The sequence below is a fragment of the Agelaius phoeniceus genome, chromosome 2, assembly GCF_051311805.1.
Source record: "Agelaius phoeniceus isolate bAgePho1 chromosome 2, bAgePho1.hap1, whole genome shotgun sequence".
Lineage (NCBI taxonomy): Eukaryota > Metazoa > Chordata > Aves > Passeriformes > Icteridae > Agelaius > Agelaius phoeniceus.
The window spans coordinates 60,061,201-60,075,714 of record NC_135266.1 but is presented as its reverse complement, the minus strand read 5'-3'; the positions used below and the strand labels follow the sequence as shown (position 1 = coordinate 60,075,714).

Here is a 14,514-nt window from a genome sequence, read left to right as displayed (position 1 = left end):
TGTTAGCGAGGATGGTGTGAGCATCCCCCGTTTGCAAACCCAGTTGCTGCCTGGTGCCGGAGGGCTGCTGGAGCCTCCCAGAGCCCTCCAAATGCTGCTCCGTGCAGCCAAACCCAGAGTGCCAGGCATCAGATGGAGCGAGGCAGCAGGTACAGTGAAGAAATCCGAGATAATGATTTTATTTGTTCAGGACATTTAAGTTTTTTAAATTGGCAAATTAAGACAACATAATTAGTTAACAACACACTACATTTGCTCAGCCCGTGTGTCTGAAGAGCTGGCATCATTAAAATAACACCTGTGGATTATGTCTAATTACCGAAATTTTTGAGACAGAGGTATACATTTTAATTTTCTGCCTTTTAAAACTGAAGTCAGAGTTTAACAAGTTGATATTTATGAGAGAGGAGATTTTAATTTGTAACACGAGCAGCGGGTTGGGTTTTTTTTCCCCCTATCAGCCACAAGGTGGCACAGCCCGCCCGCAGTTCGCCCCGAGCCGCGCCGGGGCCGGGGATGGGGCTCAGGATGAGGATGGGGATGGGGATGGGGAGCGGGACTGAGATGGGCATGGGCCGAGACCGGGGCTTGGCTCGGGGCCGCAGCAGCCAGGGCGGAGAGTCGTGTAAAAACAAGCAGGAGAAATGGCCAGCGTGAAAAAGGGTGATGGAAGCAAGAAGACCCCTTCAGGTATGGAGCTGGGCTACGTTCATGACTCCCACTCGCAAACCTAGGTGGAAATCGCTCGATGTAGAGAAATAAAAGGTTCCTGTAAGTGGCGGTGTCAGGAGAAGGGATGCAGGGAGAAGACGTCTGTGTGATCTCTCACCACTGTTCCAGTGTGCTACATCTGGTGTGTGTGTGTGTGTGTGTGTGTGACTGGGGATGCAGTGTTTAGTGACTGCCTGGCTCTCTGCCTGCAGCTCCCTGTGCATCTTCCTTAGAAGATATTGCAGGGTTTGATAAGTTTCTGGGTGAAAAAAGTGGGGCAACCCCCTTCCCCCCAGTTTGTTGTGCACAGCAGCACACACCTTCTTTGACATACTGCAGACTGCAGCAAGTAGCACCAGTTGTACAGGGATTGATTCTGGAATGCCCCTTCTGTAACCACATTGGGGCAGAGACTTGCTTTGTTTATGTTCAAGGCAGTGGCAAGTGTGCTGGCAGTGCTTAATCAACACATGGCTTTTCATAGTGGAGCCTAATTTTAAGTACACTTCAGTGATACACTGCCAATAGATTAGCATGGGGGATCCCACCAAATTATACCCTGTAGCTTGTGATAAAATACATTTTCCAAAGCAACAAGCATTTGAAGAGAGGAGGAGATGGCAAATACACTTGTTTCATCACTCATTAAAACAAAAAATATGATTTCAAAGCACAGAAATGAACTTGGCAAGTGAACTGGTGGCAGAGACCAGATTCCCTGATGTGTTAGGGGACTGATGACTGTGAGGGGGGTCATAGGTCCCCTGTGAAGCATGTCTTGCAGGGGATGCAAGGAATCTCCTTTCTCCTCAAATATGGGGATTTTCTAGACACCACTGTATCTCTGTGCTGCCTTATCACAATACAGTGGGTAGTTTTGGAAGAAAGGAATGATCAAGGCAAAGCTCTGGTCTCCTGTAGCAGTTATGGTGCCCCTGGCTGGATCTTGCACAGAACCACCATGAAGGAGTTGTCAGGCAGCAGCTCTGAGAGAGTTTCTGCATGGCAAATTGGAGTGTTGATTGAGGTACTGATAAACTGGTTGCCTTCCCTGAGGGCCTGGGGCTTACTGCCAGAGTGAACAGCCAGTGTGTGTATAGCTGTCTTTCCCAAAAGAAGAAATAGGGTGTAACACTCCCACTGCTTCTTAGTTTCATCAGTACAGCAGTTCAGCCTGTATTTTCTGATTCTGAAGTCTGTATTGCAGGTGGGTTAGGTCTTTCAGGTACAGGCAGCACAGCAGGAACCTGAAATCCAACTTTTTCTCCTTCTTCCTCAGAGACTTGGAGGAAAAGATGAGCTCAGAGCTTGTGTGCATCTACAGTGCAGCTGCTGACACAATTCCAACATCCCTGCAGGTATCAAACATGCGGATGATTGGAGCCCAAGGACTATGCCTGGCACATGTGCACATACACCCTAGACAAACCTCCCATTTCCAGGGTATGAGGTACCCTGAAGTGAGTTCAATCCACTGTTGATGCTATGTTACTGGGCTGCTAATGCTGACTAGATCCCATGGAACACCAAACAGAATTAATTTGGTATGGCCCAAGGTTTAACATACATCCTTTAGGGATTTTTTTTTTTTAATGCAGTGACTGTTTCGTATAGAGTATGCATTAAATTTTTCATACTCTGTCATGGACACTTATGACAACACAGCAGGTGTTCAGCAGGCATTCCCTGGCAGGAAGAGCACAGATATGTTCAGAGGAGAATGAATGACATCAGAAGATGAAAACCACACCAAAACTTCCATCACTGTGGGAGCAAGAATATAGGCCACACCTGCTGGCAGAGAAAAGACACCATAAAATACCATTTGTAACCTATTGTAGTTGGTTTGCACTCCCTCCCAAATTACGAAATTGTAAACAATAAGACCTACTTAATCAAAATGTATGCAGTCATAACCTGAATTTTAAACAGGTTTTGGGAATTTGCACAGGAAAATCAGCCACATAAAGGTTTTTTAACAGGAAGATTGGGGGTTAAAAAACGACTGAGGCTAAGCAGAAATAAAACCAAATGTCAGACTGTATGACAATCAATCATTTCAGTGTAATTAAACTCAGAAAATATACATTTCATCCTTTCACCTGAACATTGAGATTTTACTTACAAGGATACCACTAAAAAGTAGGTGCATTTTACTGTGTATAGCTCCATGGTTTCACAGCACAACTTACAGCTTTGCAGTTAAGGCACCCTTCCTTTTTCACTTTGTTTAGCAGCCACACTAGTATTTTGTTCCTATGACTATAGGATTTCAGCCTGTATTTCTTGATCCTGAAGATAAACCATCCTGGGCAGTGCCAAGGGGTAAGACATAGATCAGTCAGGAATTAACAGGTTAGTTATTTTCAAGTGATTGAGCTTTAAGCAGCATTTGGATTATCCCATGCAAAAGCATCTCAGGTTGTAAATCACAGTGGTGAAACACAGTGAATCTTGAGGGTATATCATTTGCAAACCTTCCCTAATGATTTTAAAACCTCCCAAATGAATTGGTATATTGACACAACTCTGTCCACAGTGGGGAATATTTGTAGTTCAACAGCTATAAATCCTAGAACAGTTGAGTAATCTTACACTAAAACCAACTCTGTAAATGTTATACATACCACTGTGCATTTTCCAGCTGTATTAGCTTATTTAATAGCTCTAACAGAGAGCTGCCATCTATTATTGCTTTCTCCACTGGCAGGTTCACAGCAAGGGAAGCTGCAACTGCCCCACTCTGCTCATGGATCAGGTACCAATTTTTTGTGTAGGGACCCAGCTGCACACAGTGGATGAAGGAACTGGGAGGTTTCTGCTCCAGCTCTGCTGGGGAGTATAGGCATAAGTTTTATATAAAACTTATTGTTGATCCGCTGTCTCTTGAGAATTCACCTTTTCTGACTATTGGGGTCTTTTCTTTTTAACACCAAGTCCTTGCTCTGGTAAGTGTAATCTTGGAGGAAAATAAAAAAATTCCACCATATATTGACAGCTAGTAATTTATGCTATCTACAGCTTGAGTACAGACAGATGCATCAGGAATACTGTCAGTATGAAAGAGACCAGGCTTTCATGGAAAAAGTGCAGATTTATGCTGGAGTTTAAGGTTCTCACAGTGCAGTATTCAGTTATGGTAGTGATATATGTTGATAGATTTAAAAGTGACACCTCTTATAGTGTGAATAAATGTAGCATACTGCGTGTAGCTGCAAAAGAACATTTCTTCTAATGAAATTACATACATAATTAATGCTATGGCCCTCATTATATATGAAACTGTGGAATAGTTTTGAACTACTAGAGACATCTGTCTAAACAAATCAATGAGAAATCTTGAGGATTTATACTAAAAAGCTTCTTGTGATCCAAATGTAAGTCTTTCCTATTAAAAATGGTGATCTTGTTGATCCTTTTAACAGTAACATTTATAGAGATCGAATTAGCGCAGTAATGGCCTCATCAAACTTCCCTGTATTGTAATTACAAAGATCTGGTATGGGGTATATCCTTTTTCTAAACATTGTCACATCATTTTATGCTGATCCCTGATCCCACTTTCAATATATCTAGGATTACCGTACTGAACAGTACATAAAGCAAACATTACCTGCAATCAATACTATAAAGGCCTGTCTGAGTCAGCTGCAAGTGCACTTTAGAAACTGCCTCTTCTTAAATCATGGCATGGCACTGGAGATCAAACAAAGCGCTGAAGATGTTAGTCCCTGAATTTACATCTCAGGGCATTTACAGTGGAAAACCCTGCAAAAAACTCACATACCCTGCACTTAAGGAGAAATGTCAAAGTCTGTTTATTCATCCCTTTGCTCAAGTGGCTTGATCCTCAAATCTCACTGAAGATAATGAAGTGACTTGGGTTATAATGGGGTTTGGATTAGAAATTTATTAAAATAAGTGTAAATATTTCTATTTCACTAACATAAAATTTTTCCCTAAGCAATTATACCTCTCAAGTCCTCAAGATGTTGAGATTTAAGGGTATAATTGAAGTTTATTAATTGGTTTATGTTCTGAGAATGTGGTGTCATTTATCTGTGTAAATCAAAACCCTATATAAAGACACTTAGATATTCTCTACTATTCACACATTACTGTTACAAAATACAGAAAGTATTGCTCTTTCCTCTTCTCCAGAACTACTTTTTAGCATTTTTTTACTACACAGGCAGTAGCAAGAAATAAAATAAAATCTGATTATAGTATTTTTGAATTAAAAGATACAAATATTAAAAATATTACTAAACAGAAAGGAAAACCTGGGTAAACTTCTATTAAAAACTATGCGTAAAATCTCAAATGAATTGCATATATGTTCACCGAGGACATATGTCCTAATTCAAGAGAAGATTGCTTACACTAGCACACTGAGGTGTACATAAAGTTCTCATGTTATTTAGCCCTGGTCAAAACATGGAAACTTCCTAATTTCAAACTGTATATTGCAAAGTTGAAAGAGCAACACTATTTTTAGTGATGGAACTACCAGAAAACATTTGTTGGAGTGCTGTAAGCTAGTCTCTCTAGAGTTCCCCCTGAGAAGGGCTAATCTGCATGACTAATATTCAGAGTGTAATTCCTTCCCCTGGGCAAGACTTCCCATTGCACTGACGGTCCTTTCTCTGGCTGCTGCTTTGAGTGGTGTCTTCTCCACTCCCTCTGCTCCTGAGGGAATTAAGCTTAGTGGAGGACAATAAAAGAAGCAGGACGTCAGCACACTAAAACTCTCATCAGGGACAGCAGGAGCCCCAACATATGCAGGTTTGTCTGCACCACTCAGACAGAAATAGCTCATTTAGGGTTGTTAAGGTGGAATATTTTAGACTTCAGTCTCAAGAAAACATATCTTTTTGTGACTGGGATAATTATCTATCTATTCCTTTTTTTTTTTTTGGCAATGTTGACCCTAGCATAGCAAAAAAAAAATAAATTATTTTATAATTCACAAACATAGATAGCTATGTAGAGAAAAGGGGCCCAAGTAGCAAAGAGAGAATGTGGATGAAAGTCAGTTATCTTCTCTATTTTAACAAGGGGATTCCCATCACCAAAGCCATAACATACCATAAATAGGGGCAAAACTCTGCAGACAGTTAAAGGTACTGTAGGAGAAAGTGTTCTGAGTGACACCCTTTTAAGTTCAGAGGAGAAAGATCTCCTTTCTGCATAGCAAAGGACTAGTCCCAATCGATTGCTGTCAGCAGAAACAGGTAGGCAGACAGCACAAATTTGGAAAACAGCTGAATAATGGGAACAACATCCAAAATTCCAGGAGAGAAAATATCTCATAAAAATTAATGTGAGATATATGAGGAGATGCACTCACCAAGCTCAGACATGAATCTGCACAGACACTGTTTCTATGTACCTTTTTTACAAGAGCTGCAGCACATTATCAATTTTGACCAACGCCTGAAGAAGAAGCATACCCTATAAATGACAGTTCCACATGAGAAAAATGTAAGTTATCTTGGCATTATTTCTACATTTGTTGCTGGACCAGCTCAATTTGTTACCAGTTACAGATCCAAACAGTCTGGATTTTAGTATCAGTCCAGGCACTGCAAAAGCACTGGTCCCTCCCTGAAGCAGCCTTGCAGAAATCCTCTTTCAAGAGCAAATGTGTTTGTTTAAGCCAGTGCTAAAGTAAAACAGAAGAAGAGCATTATACTAAAGTGCAACTTTCTTATGAATTTTCTTATGAATTTTATTTGACAGAGAGTACAGACAGCAAAAGAGCTGTTTGCTTATAATGTAATACATACTGATACATAAATTTTCATTAATAGCAAGACAATCGCCAATGACATGCTTGCTTTTCTCTACCTTTTTTTTTTTTAGCTGAAAGTAACGGAACATAAGGAAAAGTGGGAAATGCAGTAATTGCCGCAACAGTGAAGGTTTTCTTTTCCTTTAGAAGAGAAACTATTTGTGACAGATTTCAAATATTATTATGTTAGGAAAAAAGAAGAAAATGTCCTTTGGACTCCTTGTATTCCTGAAGCAATTACAGTAATTCTATTAATGTGTTATGAGCTGCTTTTCTGATTTGATCCAACATAATTGCACCAGTTTGCTAGCATTTTCAGATTTCAGTCTCTAGTTCCCACTTAAATGGCTAAGATTTCGGTGTCTAGGTTTTCATTGTCTTTGGTTTTCTTTTGTGGGAGTCACCTCTTGGCTATCTGCAGAGAAATATTTCCATGCTCTGTGAGCACAGATAGTACTGCTAGCATATGCTTTTGTGCATCAGATAAAACAAATCTCCCCATGAGGCCAGCTGAGGATTCCAGCCACATTTTCATTGCCTATCATGATTGATACCATCACTAAAGCCTTTCCTTGTCACCAAACACAGAGGAAAGTCTTAATAAATAGTGGACTCAATTACTTGCTCTGAATTTATTACTGCAGTTTTCGTTCCTGTTTGCAGGGTTTCATGCAGATATAAGCTGCACTCAGTCCAAGATACCTGCAATTGTCAGAGGTGAAAGAAAAAAACAGTTCCCATGTAACCCTAAGTAGTATTTCCTGAGACCTTACTCCTGGTTAACCTTCCTGCTGCTCACTGCTGTCTCACCTCAGAGAGTGAGGACCACTCCTCACAGTCTGCCCAGTCTTTCCTGTGGAGAGCTTCAGCTTTATACAGATGTTCCATCTACCCTGCACTCTGACTTTCAGTTGCCAGCCGACCTAGGCATGCTAGAGCTCCAGAATCTGAAATATTCTGAAGGTTTACAGTTTTGCATGGATTTGGAAATGAGGACAGCAAAAGATATGGAGACTTTGCCATGTCTCTCATTCAGAACATTGCAACAATTTCCAGCATTGCTATGATCTCACTGGTGGTATAGAGCTGGAAGACCAGAGTCCAGTCTCATATCAATCAAAAGTCTCTTCTGTTGATGGTACATCCCCAGTGCACAAATACCCTGAGTCCAAATATGTGCTGTTCAAGCTGATGCAATTTGGATGAGTCACCATCCCTGGAGGGTGATGTGATGTGTAGCTGTGGCACTTAGAGACATGGTTTAATGGTGGACTTGATGGTGTCAGGTTAAAGGTTGGATGCAATCATCTTGGAGGTTTCTTCCAACTTTAATGATTGTCTGATTCTCTCTGAGGTAGCTACCTGCTCTAAATATATATCAATATTGTAACAACATCCATGATACCACATTTATTTCTTGTTTTGCTCTATTCTGTGATTATTAGACCAGCTTTGCTGTATGTCACCTCATCATGTGTTTATCCCCTCATCCCAGCACCTCTCATAACCACTCTGAAGCGAAAGATAGATTAGTGTTGGATACAGCTCTTCACCCCTTCTGATTCACAAAATTTATGCCTTGCCAGTGAAATGCTGGAGCAGACCCACTGTGTATTTTAGGTCAATTGGTCCCTGGAGGAGAACATATGGGGAAGATTCTGGGCAAAGGCAGCAGAAAAACAGGGACTGGGAAGTAGTCCTTGTGCTGTAACTTCCTCCTGGCATACATTTGCCTCAGAACTGGCCTTGACAGCCTGATAATACAGAGTTACTGTGATGCAGTAGAGCCCATTGAAAGTCTTATCCTACAGATCCCTTTGCCTAAAATTTACTTTTATCCCTGATATTGTGAAGAGGTTTTTTTGAGTATTGTTATCTGGAAAGACTTTAGTAATTAAGTAATTCTTTTATAATTTTTAGATTGCACATTTGGTGTTTCCTTGGCTCCCTGACTACTAATACTTACCATGCCAAATAGCTCCTTTTTTGAAATGTTCTCTGTGGCATTCAGCTGTACTCTCTATTGTGGTCTGAAAGAATCTGGACCATGTTGCTTGTCATCAGAAATGCATCCAGGATTTTCTAGGATTTGGGGGAGTTCAAATTTGAGACTCAGGTTTTGCCTGTTAGACTGATCCCTAGGTGCCAAAGGGAAAGTCTGAGTTTAGAGCTGCTGCTGTTCAAACTTTGACAGTATTTAAAGTGGATGTTTCAGGCCTAACTCTGCTTGTTATATTTTCCAAGGCTTTCCAGCTATTGTGCATTCTGTGCTATAATAACCAATGCTCTAGCACTCGACTGCACTACTTATAATGCTCCCAGTGCTACTTGACTCTGCTACTAAAAATGCACCTGATGATAATGTCACTTGCCCACTACTTCCTAATGCACCACTGGTTGGCTCATTACTGGATGCCTGGAGGCAAAGTGAACTGTTCCAGTCTTTCTTTCTACCTTGGCAAAGATAAGGGTAGCATAATAAATACCATTCAGCCATTTGATTTCCCAGTTCCACTGAGTTCACGCATTTGGAATAGGTTGTAAATTCTCTTGAACACAATCGCCCCTAGATTATCACTGATGCACCTACACTGAACTCTGTGCTCTTTATTTCAAAACAAGGACTATCTTCAGCTCAGCAGCTCAGCTTAGCTGCTTTCCCATCTTCATGTGCAATAGATTGTATCTTTAACAAATTATTAATGTTCCTATTACAAACTGATTTGATTTATATTTTTGCTGCTAGCAATGGTCTAATTATTTTTGTATTACTGTGTGGTCATAATGATAATTGTCCTCAATTTACACACTGACTAAGCATTTACTTTCACAGATTTGGAGATTGAGAGATTACTGATGAGAAAAAGCAGAGAATGTAGAAATTTAATATAATTAGTTGTAAGGGAAGTCTCTAATAAGGAACCATAAAAACTCAATTTTCATTGAAAGGATCATTTTACACTGTATGATTTCTGTGTTGGTTTGTGGGCTTTTTGTTTCTTTTTTTTTTTTTTTTCCCCTAGAAGCAGAACAAGCTGATCTTACTGTCACAGTTATTTCATTTCATCAGTCTATTTATATGTGCTTTGTGGATTTTTGGTTTGAGCAATAATATGTAGAGGCTAGTGAGCCATTTTAAGGAGTGAGACCGAACTGTTCTGTCCATCTTATGATATTTGAGGGAGAATAAGAGATCCTGGCCCTGCCATTTTCCACAGAGCCAGGATTTGCTTTTGGATTGGCAAGATACACATAGGTGTGTAAAACATCCACCAGGGAGAAAAGGGTGGATAAGATAACCACAAAATAAACAAATTATCACAGAAGTCTGAGCTTGCTAACAGCTTGTCCATTGTCTGTAAGCCCTGTAGGTTTCACCAGGGAGTCATGTTGTAAATAGTGATTTGACAGTAATTATGTGGATTTGTGAAGGAATGTTTGCCATGCATATTGAAGGTGGAAAGTTAAAACCTGAGCTCATCACCCGAAGGTCTTTTTGTAGTTAATAGAAAGAAACAAACATCTGTAAAGAGGAATTCATCTGGTCTTTGCTAGATTTCTGTCTGAGGCTGACCACTTTACTGCATGTCATTAACTTCAAGGAAAGCAAGAATTATTCTGTACTTAGACAATAGGAGTTTAGATGCCTAATTTACAAGGGATTAATCCCACACACAGGGCGTTTAAATTACCCACTTTCACTAATAAAATAGAGTAAAAAACAATGAAAGGGAGTGGACTTTTTAATAGCTTCCAAGCAAAACACAACCATACTGCTGGAACACAGAAAGATTTGGCTCCCTGTTCTGTCTCCATGAGAATATTTTTCTTCTCCATAAGAATAACAAAATTTTTTTAACAAAAGCTTTTAGGGAAATTATTATCAATTCCATATAAGAAGAGAATTATTTCTGCTAAATTATACCAATTAAATAATCTGAAATCATTCATGGCTATAAACATTCTGCAGAAAGATATTCAAAATTTTTGTGCAATAAACCCTATTTTAGCAGATTTTATATATTTTTAATATCTTTGCTTATGTTAACCTATACATTCATAATGGTAGATTTTCAAAACTTCAGATTTCCATCATGTGACATCAGAACAAAAGTATTTAGGAAAACAGTGCAATCTGTGAAGGAGCAAGTAGTTGTTGTTACACAGCTCCATTAATTAGAAACATAGTTTGACAAGTTATAACCCTTCTTCCTAATTTTAATTCTACCTGGTAGATCTGTAGGAATGAGTTATTAATGCTGATATTCTGAAATGCCACTTAGGTCTTGTGTAATCAAAGAACTGTATTCTCTCAGAACACAAAGGAACCCCTAGTGTGAATTTGTAATTAATGTGCTGAAGGGAATGTTTCCACCCATGTACTGAACACAGTTGTTGGGGCTAATAAACAAGCACAATGGATTCATCCTTTCAACATGATCAAAGAATACATAATGATACAGGCACATGTAATTTTGGGAAGTGTGGAGACATTGCTTAGCATAAGCTTATATCACAAGAAGGAAGTTAGATCCGTGTTTTTGGATATGAGCAATTTCCAGAAGAGATACAAAAACATCTTGCCTAGGCTGGCAGAAAGATGCAGTGTGTATTTGACAAAAGATGGGGCAGAACATTTGGTAGAAATGAAAACTGGTACTACTTTCTAGCTATTGAAAAGATTGGGAAGACTCCTGAACTAAAAGGATTCTTTCTAGGTAAAGCAAAGACATTAGGAAGAGAAAATATCTTTTTCATCTTTATCAGATGAACAAAACAGGCAGCCTTCCAGGCACAATAGTCTTTCTTTAGATCATTTCAGGTTCATGAGTCTGTCTTGCTTGGGGGTTTGGATTTTTTTTTTTTTTTCAAAGTGTGTTAGTTAGTAATAAAATATATCAGTCCATACAAAAATTGCTCTGTGTCCTTAGGACACTGTGGTTACTATGTATGCCACCCCAATGGCTGCCTTAAGCAGGCTGACCAAAGGCATAGATTGTCCTATCTTAGTTATGTCTCAGTAAAATATAAGTCAAGCACAAAAATCACTGATGTTTTTATCCAAAGGTGAACCATGGCCAGGGGGTGGCCTCATTTAGCTATCTCACACTAAGAATAGTATAAAAATGCATGCAAGAGGCTTGCCTGTTAGATTTGAGAGTAGGGTGGCTACTCTTGTTAGCAGATATCCTGCTGACAGAAATAACCATAATTTTTGAACAAAGATACAGTCCAGAAGTGTTGATTTGCAGCAGCACCTATTCATAACAAGCTGTTGCATTTTTGTAATCACAACAAGAGGAAATGGTCTTATTTTTTATAGGAAAACTACTATAGGTTAGTTATTACTGCTTAGTAACCACTATTTAAGATTTAGTCTAGAAACAAAATAAAATTAGTTATATTTAGAGATGTATGAGAAACCATACCATTGAGGTCTCTGGTTATTTTAAATATTTTTTCCCATGGATACTTAGTTATTGCCAACATTTGCAGGAAAAAGAATCTCCAGACTTAAAAAAAAAAACCCCAGCTTCTCCCCTTGAATAATTTCAAGCCAAAGTTATTCTAGAAGTCATATTTAGTACTCTTGACTGTTGTGCCAGGGCTTAGGGATACGATCTGTCTTTGAAATATCTACAAGTTATCAAATTAAGAAATCTGTATCATAACACATTCTTGAAACAGGGAAAGCTGATAAGTTCTACTTGCAGCTGAATGGTCAACAAAGGCCTCAAAAATAAAAACGTGTTTGAAAGCCTAAATAAACCCATACCTATCTATCTATCTATCTATCTATCTATCTATCTATCTATCTATCATCTATCTACCACAAATTTAGCTAGATAGTTTCTTAGTGTTTTTTTTTTTTTCCCCAGTGTAGAGCCTATTATCATGGAATCCAAATACCTAACACTCTAAACAACATGCAAACTGAAGAAGCTGACAAAATACTTGCCTGCAACATTGCAAATCTTCCTATTACGTACTGGGTTTGCAAGGTCTTGCATGAACGCACTCCCCATAATACTGAGCTTTTGTTTGTTAAGATAGCGAGGATAAATGAGGAAATATATATTTTGTGACTTGAACTAAAGTGCAGAAATATTTCCAGTGTTGCACATTGCAATTTATTTTTTATTTTTTAACATATAAAGTTTTATGGTAATGAGGGGAGTTCATGGACATTGCTTTCTCTGATTTCTAAACCTGATATTATTAATTAATAATTTTAAAATGTCATGAAGCCTCAATTTGCTACATATGACATTGCTTCTCTGAAAAGGAAATTGTGTGGATTGTTAAATTATCAATGCAATTGGTTTATCATTGAAAGTAAAGAGACCTGAAAGCAGAGAGAAGCCTTGGGGAATTCATAGTAAATCTAATCAGGTGAAAAAGCATTTGTAAATCTCAGTGCATCTTCATATTATTTTTCTTTGTGGTAACCATATTTTCAGGAAAATTTTTGTCGTACTGTGTTGTAAAACTGAGAACAGTCATTCCTTATTCTCTAGCAGGGTATACTACTTATGCATATGTAGTCCTTCTCTGTCTCTCCCTCCTTCCTGTTCTCCCTTTCTGAACAATATTGATTTTTTTGCTTATTTTTTAGGATCCTGTAGTGGTCTTTCTTCAGCAGAACTCACTCTGAAAGTCGCATTCAACTCCAGAAATTAAATGCAGAATATGGACCCCCTTGCTGTAAAAGCTACTATTCCAACTCTGAACACCTCCAAATTACGTATATTTTCAGTTTGAGAGCCTACATCTACTGCACAAACTCTGGCTGGATGGTGTGCTGTATGCCACTAGCAGGGCTCAAGGCTGCAAGGCAAAAATGCCCACCGCCTCTTTCTTTTTTCCTACCTGCTCTCTGACCCTCTCTCAGGCTTCAGCAGTTATGTACCTCAGAGTCAACTTCACACCAGTGGGGAAAAAGAACCTTCTTTGAACAGTTTTGCCATCTGTGAGATCTGTTTATAAGTCATTTACCTCTGCTGTTCTAAACCCATCAGCTGTTATGCACGTGGATAATTTTATGGACTGGGCTATATCCTTGAATGGCTAGAGACACACTCTGACAATTAAGCTATGTAAATGCCAAGCTTTTTGCAGCAAGAAGGCTTTGGCCTTTAAGATTTCCTGGCAGGGACTGTGCAAAATGGATGCTTTTTTATTGTTCTCTGCACATGCCCTCCATTTTATTTAACATCCTACTTGCCCCAGTTTATAAATGTTCACCTGGCACAGTGGTGGATTACACCTCACTCAGGAGCCAAGTGAATGTGGCACCAGGAGTCTTTGGATTATGGAACACTAATGAGCCCAGGTGCAACTGGAACAAATCCAGAAGCTATGGGTGGACACAAGGAAAATGAAAGAGCGGGAAATTCTTGTTTTAGGGCCTGTTGTTACTATTCATGTGCAGAGAGAAACAGTATGTGTCCGTGACAATTGCATTGGTGTTTATCAGCAAGGCAAGTGTTTTTAAAAAATATTAAAAAATGGCATTTCCTGTTCATAAAATCATATAAATTCTATCTAGTTTTTATGGTATATGTAAATTATGTTTTGGATTTGATATAATCTACAAAAGTATGATTAAATCTTTTTCTGTTTTATTTCATTCTATCATCCATGATAAGATGACATGCCTGAACTGAAAAGCCATATTCATTAATAAATAGTACAATATTTTCAAAAACTGCTTTGAAAAAGATGGGTTTTATCCAAACACTGAAGCTCAAGCTTCAATAAAATTTCCTTTCCCTGCAAATAGAATAGTCGTCTTTGGAGTTTGCAGTCTCCACTCAGTGCACACCTTTTCCACAAAGCTGTGTTACCTCCCACAGAGCTTTGGTCTCAGAACCTGCCTTTCATCAGTTGTTCTCCACTCTGCATTTATCTTTCCTTCCTGCACTGACAACACAGAGTTAGATCACCCCCTCCAGAGGCAAACCCAACATCTATAGGATGAATGTCTAGCTGGGGTCACCCTGCATGGT

General features: G+C 39.0%; 1 long non-coding RNA gene across 1 annotated transcript; it reads left to right on the top strand.

The window, feature by feature from the left end:
* The first annotated feature begins 524 nt into the window (after positions 1-524).
* LOC143693349 (uncharacterized) lies at positions 525-14,213 on the top strand. The gene is made up of 2 exons (XR_013180905.1): positions 525-690; positions 13,122-14,213. It is a non-coding gene; the product is annotated as an uncharacterized LOC143693349 (long non-coding RNA).
* The last annotated feature ends 301 nt before the right edge of the window (positions 14,214-14,514 follow it).